Here is a 7,368-nt window from a genome sequence, read left to right on the forward strand (position 1 = left end):
CCCTTCGGTCCTGGTCCCGTTGGGAAGGAGGTTGGCGTGCTGCCGAGTGTGCTTCCCCGGACGGGAGGAGCGGTTCAAATCGTGTGCCTTCGGCGGTGGCGGGGAGAGAGCGCAGCTGGGGCGGGTGCGGTGTGGAGACGGAGTCCCTTCTTCCCCGAGGGGGCTAGGGCACTGCCGGTGCGGGTGCAGGCTTACGGCCCGGTGCCTTTTGGTGTTGGGGGTTGCGGTTGGGGTTCGGTTTAGGGTTAGGCGATAGGGTTAGGGATAGGGTTAGGGTTAGGGATAGGGGTTAGGCGATAGGGTTAGGGATAGGGTTAGGGTTAGGGTTAGGGATAGGGTTAGGGTTAGGGTTAGGGATAGGGTTAGGGTTAGGGTTAGGGATAGGGTTAGGGTTAGGGATAGGGTTAGGGTTAGGCGATAGGGTTAGGGTTAGGGATAGGGTTAGGGTTAGGCGATAGGGTTAGGGTTAGGGATAGGGTTAGGGTTAGGCGATAGGGTTAGGGTTAGGGATAGGGTTAGGGTTAGGGATAGGGTTAGGGTTAGGGTTAGGGATAGGGTTAGGGTTAGGGATAGGGTTAGGCGATAGGGTTAGGGTTAGGGTTAGGGTTAGGGTTAGGGATAGGGTTAGGGTTAGGGATAGGGTTAGGGTTAGGCGATGGGGTTAGAGCTAGGGTTAGGGTTAGGGTTAGGGATAGGTTTAGGGTTAGGGGATAGGGTTAGGGTTAGGGATAGGGTTAGGGATAGGGTTAGGGTTAGGGTTAGGCGATAGGGTTAGGGATAGGGTTAGGGTTAGGCGATAGGGTTAGGGATAGGGTTAGGGTTAGGGTTAGGGATAGGGTTAGGGTTAGGGTTAGGGTTAGGGATAGGGTTAGGGTTAGCGTTAGGGATAGGGTTAGGGTTAGGGATAGGGTTAGGGTTAGGGTTAGGGATAGGGTTAGGGTTAGGGATAGGGTTAGGGATAGGGTTAGGGTTAGGCGATGGGGTTAGAGTTAGGGATAGGGTTAGGGTTAGGGTTAGGGATAGGGTTAGGGTTAGGCGATAGGGTTAGGGATACGGTTAGGGGTAGGGATAGGGAGTATCTGGGACGGGCAGAGACTCCTCGGCGGTCCCCCCGGTCCCTGGCGGGCAGACGGACCTCCTGGGCCGGAGGCAGCCTCCGCCGGCGTTACACCCTGTCCCTGGCGGGCAGAGGGACCTCCTGGGCCGGGTGCAGCCTCCGCCGGCGGTCCCCCCGGTCCCTGGCGGGCAGAGGGAGCTCCTGGGCCGGGTGCAGCCTCCGGCGGCGGTCCCCCCGGTCCCTGGCGGGCAGAGGGAGCTCCTGGGCCCGGTGCCGCCTCCGCCGGCGGTCCCCCCGGTCCCTGGCGGGCAGAGGGACCTCCTGGGCCGGGTGCAGCCTCCGCCGGAGGACCCCCCGGTCCCTGGCGGGCAGAGGGAGCTACTGGGCCGGGTGCAGCCTCCGGCGGCGGTCCCCCCGGTCACTGGCGGGCAGAGGGAGCTCCTGGGCCGGGTGCAGCCTCCGCCGGCGGTCCCCCCGGTCCCTGGCGGGCAGAGGGAGCTCCTGGGCCGGGTGCAGCCTCCGGCGGCGGTCCCCCCGGTCCCTGGCGGGCAGAGGGAGCTCGTGGGCCCGGTGCAGCCTCCGCCGGCGGTCCCCCCGGTCCCTGGCGGGCAGAGTGACCTCCTGGGCCGGGTTCAGCCTCCGCCGGCGGTCCCCCCGGTTCCTGGCGGGCAGAGGGAGCTCCTGGGCCGGGCTCAGCCTCCGCCGGCGGTCCCCCCGGTCCCTGGCGGGCAGAGTGACCTGCTGGGCCCGGTGCAGCCTCCGCCGGCGGTCCCCCCGGTTCCTGGCGGGCAGAGGGAGCTCCTGGGCCCGGTGCAGACTCCCCCGGCGGTGCACCGGTCCCCGGCGGGCAGAGGGCGCTCGTGTACCGGGTGCAGCGTCCGCCGGCGGTGCACCGGTCCCTGGCGGGCTCAGAGAGCGCCTCGGCCGGGGATCGTCTCGTCCCAACGTCCGCCTGGTCCGTGGCCCGCAGGGGGCGCTGTCGGGCGGGGTACGGCCACGGCCCGACGTGCCTCCGGTGGGCTGCGGTCAGTGTGTGCCGCCGTTGGCCGGCTGCGGGGCTTGGTGCTGTTCCAGCCGTGCGTTAGGTGGGCGAACGGCAGGGGGCGCCCCTTGGGCGGGTGGCGGGCCCCGCGCGGGCCAGCCGTGGGGGGTCACGGTCCGCCGCCGGGGCGTCCAAAGGGCGGCGAGAGGCCGTCCGCCGGTGCTGACAAGTCATAAACCAGCGGCGGTGACAAGTCATAAACCAGCGGCGGTGACAAGTCATAAACCAGGACAAGGTTGTTGACGGCGCCGGGCGGCGGCGAAGCGGCTCACCCCGGGGCAGGGTGGCGATTCGAGGAGGGGCGCCCACCCGGCCGCCAAGGCCGCCGCCGGCGGGAGCCGGGGGCGCCGTTTTGAAAAAGAACCGTAGGCCGGATGGGGTCCGATCCACCCACCTTATGCCGACGCCGAGACCTCATTCCCGGCATGACTACCGGTGGTCCGTCCCGCTGGTCTGCCACTTGCGTTTGGCGTCACGAGGGGTTGGCGGCGGGTACCTGCAGATTGGTAGGAGGTGGAAAATCGAGAAATGGACTTTGGTCGGAAAGGTCCCCTCGAGCCTCCAGGTCTGCGGAGACCGACCCGGGCTGCCGCCCCGCCGGCCGCTCGGCCCGATCGGGCGCGAATTTCTTCCGATTTTCGCCCTTTTTTCGGGTTTTCGGCCGGCGCTCCAAACGGCGGCCCGACGCCCCGCCGAGGCCGGGGACGTCTCTCCGGAGCGCGAGGGACCGGATCAGACCTCGTCGGCACTGGCATGGCCACCGCAACGCTCGGACTTAGCCTGGGGAGGCTGGTCGAGGCGGTGGCAAGTCATGAACCAGTGGAGTCTGGCGGAGACTGTGGCAAGTCATAAACCAGTCGGACTTAGCCTGTGGAGGCTGGTCCAGGCAGCGGCAAGTCATAAACCAGTCGGACTTAGCCTGTGGAGGCAGGTCCAGGCAGTGGCAAGTCATAAACCAGTCGGACTCAGCCTGTGGAGGCAGGGCCAGGCAGTGGCAAGTCATGAACCAGTGGCAAATCATAAACCAGTCGGACTTAGCCTGTGGAGGCAGGTCCAGGCAGTGGCAAGTCATGAACCAGTGGCAAATCATAAACCAGTCGGACTTAGCCTGTGGAGGCAGGTCCAGGCAGTGGCAAGTCATGAACCAGTGGCAAATCATAAACCAGTCGGACTTAGCGTGTGGAGGCAGGGCCAGGCAGTGGCAAGTCATGAACCAGTGGCAAATCATAAACCAGTCGGACTTAGCCTGTGGAGGCAGGGCCAGGCAGTGGCAAGTCATGAACCAGTGGCAAATCATAAACCAGTCGGACTTAGCCTGTGGAGGCAGGGCCAGGCAGTGGCAAGTCATGAACCAGTGGCAAGTCATAAACCAGTCGGACTTAGCCTGTGGAGGCAGGGCCAGGCAGTGGCAAGTCATAAACCAGTCGGACTTAGCCTCTGGCGACTTCCAGGAGGTCTATGAGGTCCTGTGCCGCCGCTTTACCGGGGCCAAGGTTGCAGGAGAGCGGAACGGAGGAGTGGATTGGTCCCGCCGACGGGGCACGTGCATATATGAAAAGTGCACCCTACCGTTAGTTAATCACTTGCCCTCGGAAGTGTATGAGGTCGTGTCCAGCCGTGGTACCGGGGACACAGTGGGGGTGTTCCCGCTAAAGGGAGCGGATTGGTCCCGCCGAGCTGCCACTTGCATTTGTGGTCGAGTGTCTCGGACAGCTGGTTAACCACTTGCCCTCGGTAGTGCCGATGAGGTTTTGAAAAAGCCGATCTGCGGGGACTTGGAGCGCCTTCCTCGGATGGACTACCGGGCGCCCTCCCGCCGATTTGCCATTTGCGTTTGGCGTCCCGAGGGGTTGGCGGGGTACCTGCAGATTGGTAGGAGGTGGAAAATCGAGAAATGGACTTTGGTCGGAAAGGTCCCCTCGAGCCTCCAGGTCTGCGGAGACCGACCCGGGCTGCCGCCCCGCCGGCCGCTCGGCCCGATCGGGCGCGAATTCTTTCCGATTTTCGCCCTTTTTTCGGGTTTTCGGCCGGCGCTCCAAACGGCGGCCCGACGCCCCGCCGAGGCCGGGCACGGCTCCCCGCCGCGCAAGGGGCCGTGTTTGCCTTGGTCTGCCTTGGAATTGTCACCAAACGCCCGCGCTTCGCCTGGGGAGGCTGGCCGAGTCGGTGGCAAGTCATGAACCAGTGGAGGCTGGTGGAGACAGTGGCAAATCATAAACCAGTCGGACTTAGCCTGTGGAGGCTGGTGGAGACAGTGGCAAGTCATAAACCAGTCGGACTTAAGCCTGTGGAGGCAGGTCCAGGCAGTGGCAAGTCATGAACCAGTCGGACTCAGCCTGTGGAGGCAGGTCCAGGCAGTGGCAAGTCATGAACCAGTGGCAAATCATAAACCAGTCGGACTCAGCCTGTGGAGGCAGGGCCAGGCAGTGGCAAGTCATGAACCAGTGGCAAATCATAAACCAGTCGGACTCAGCCTGTGGAGGCAGGTCCAGGCAGTGGCAAGTCATGAACCAGTGGGAAATCATAAACCAGTCGGACTCAGCCTGTGGAGGCAGGTCCAGGCAGTGGCAAGTCATGAACCAGTGGCAAATCATAAACCAGTCGGACTCAGCCTGTGGAGGCAGGGCCAGGCAGTGGCAAGTCATGAACCAGTGGAGACAGTGGCAAATCATAAACCAGTCGGACTTAGCCTGTGGAGGCTGGTGGAGACAGTGGCAAGTCATAAACCAGTCGGACTTAGCCTGTGGAGGCAGTTCCAGGCAGTGGCAAGTCATGAACCAGTGGAGACAGTGGCAAATCATAAACCAGTCGGACTTGTCCTGTGGAGGCTGGTGGAGACAGTGGCAAGTCATAAACCAGTCGGACTTAGCCTGTGGAGGCAGGTCCAGGCAGTGGCAAGTCATGAACCAGTGGAGACAGTGGCAAATCATAAACCAGTCGGACTTAGCCTGTGGAGGCTGGTGGAGACAGTGGCAAGTCATAAACCAGTCGCACTTAGCCTGTGGAGGGAAGGTGGAGACAGTGGCAAGTCATAAACCAGTCGGACTTAGCCCGTGGGGGCAGGTCCAGGCAGTGGCAAGTCATGAACCAGTGGAGACAGTGGCAAATCATAAACCAGTCGGACTTAGCCTGTGGAGGCTGGTGGAGACAGTGGCAAGTCATAAACCAGTCGCACTTAGCCTGTGGAGGGAGGTGGAGACAGTGGCAAGTCATAAACCAGTCGGACTTAGCCTGTGGGGGCAGGTCCAGGCAGTGGCAAGTCATAAACCAGTCGGACTTAGCCTGTGGAGGCAGGTCCAGGCAGTGGCAAGTCATGAACCAGTGGAGACAGTGGCAAATCATAAACCAGTCGGACTTAGCCTGTGGAGGCTGGTGGAGACAGTGGCAAGTCATAAACCAGTCGGACTTAGCCTGTGGAGGGAGGTGGAGACAGTGGCAAGTCATAAACCAGTCGGACTTAGCCTGTGGGGGCAGGTCCAGGCAGTGGCAAGTCATAAACCAGTCGGACTTAGCCTCTGGCGACTTCCAGGAGGTCTATGAGGTCCTGTGCCGCCGCTTTACCGGGGCCAAGGTTGCAGGAGAGCGGAACGGAGGAGTGGATTGGTCCCGCCGATGGGGCACGTGCATATATGAAAAGTGCACCCTACCGTTAGTTAATCACTTGCCCTCGGAAGTGTATGAGGTCGTGTCCAGCCGATTTACCGAGGACAGAGTGGGGGTGTTCCCGCTATGGTGGAGTGGATTGGTCCCGCCGAGCTGCCACTTGCATTTGTGGTCGAATGTCTCGGACAGCTGGTTAACCACTTGCCCTCGGTAGTGCCGATGAGGTTTTGAAAAAGTCGATTTGCGGGGATTTGGAGCGCCTTCCTCGGATGGACTACCGGGCGACCTCCCGCCGATTTGCCATTTGCATTTGGCGTCACGAGGGGTTGGCGGGGTGCCCGGAGATTTTCGGGAACACGATTTTTAGAACATTTTCTGGCAGCGGTAGCACTTTGAAAGTACCCAGGAAAGTGCTACTTTGAGGTACGGTCCCGATTTCAAATCGAAGGCCTTACCAATGAGCACTCGGAAGTCCTCAAGGGGTTTTAGCAACAATTTTGACGGACTTTTCGAACTCATTTGCCGGCCTAAAAATCGGTCAGAGTCCGAGCCGGCGGTAACTCTGATACAAACAATGTGTTTCTGTGAACTCTTGTGTGAGAAACATACTTGTAAAAAAAACAGACAAAGTGTTTTTTCTGTGGCGAGAGAGAAACACTTACAAAGTTTTTAATGGCGAGAAAACAAAGACACAATTATATATATATATCCTTGTACAATAATTCAAGAAGAGACAGACATATATGGTAGAAGACACATTATAAAATGTCTGTCGAGGTTTAGCCTTTGTGACTGGGCACCTCTTGTCTTGTTTTCGGGCACACCTGGAGGCCAGGGTGCCCAAGTCTGTTTTCAGGCGACGCGGGGCGGCGGCGTTCCCGTGCCTGGTTCCCTTGGGTTGCAGTCGCATGTGTCACGGTTAACGGGTTGCACAGAGGCACATGTCGGGGCGTTCCCAGAAACCTGATTGAAGTCAGGCGCCGCACGCCGGCTGGTTGCAAGTGTCGTGCGAGCGCCGAAAGCCTTGGCCGAGAGCAGATTCTCGGGCGCGAGAGGTCACGCCCGTGGCGGCCAGTCGTTGTTGCTTCCTTCCGCACACGGCGGCGTACCTCTCGGCACCTACCTCTCGAACGATCAGGCGAGTCGTGTCCGACGTGGGAGGGCCCTCGGCGGGCCAGCGCTATTGTGGGCTGGTGTTCAGGCTGAGCGGTTGACCCTCCCCGTGCTGTGTGGGTTCCCCCGCCGCCCCGAGTCACAGACGGACATCGACCGAGAATTCTCGCAGCCCTTGTGAGGCCGAGGCGTGCGTTTGCTCTCTCTCTGTCGAGCAGATCGCAGTGGCAATATCTCGAGCCCTGGAACGGGCAGGCTCCGAGTCCTCAGTGTCGGCTTTTCCTAGCACTGTGTCCCCGTTCCTGTGGCCGAACACACGTTCTCTGGCAACGAAAGGAAGAACTAAAAGGGTCGCACACTGCTCCCGTGCGTGTGGCGTGCCTCTTCCGCCTGGACGGCGCGAGCCGGTCGCACCGTATTTTGTAGCTGAACCCGGTGCCTGATTCCCTGTCGGGAGGGAAGCCGTGTACCCCCCGTCGGACACACGCTGCGCCGACGACCGGCGACTCCGAGCCGGTGTGGCCCGAGGGTCTTGACAGCTTGACCACCAACG

Source organism: Scyliorhinus torazame, unplaced genomic scaffold (genome assembly GCF_047496885.1).
Source record: "Scyliorhinus torazame isolate Kashiwa2021f unplaced genomic scaffold, sScyTor2.1 scaffold_1448, whole genome shotgun sequence".
Lineage (NCBI taxonomy): Eukaryota > Metazoa > Chordata > Chondrichthyes > Carcharhiniformes > Scyliorhinidae > Scyliorhinus > Scyliorhinus torazame.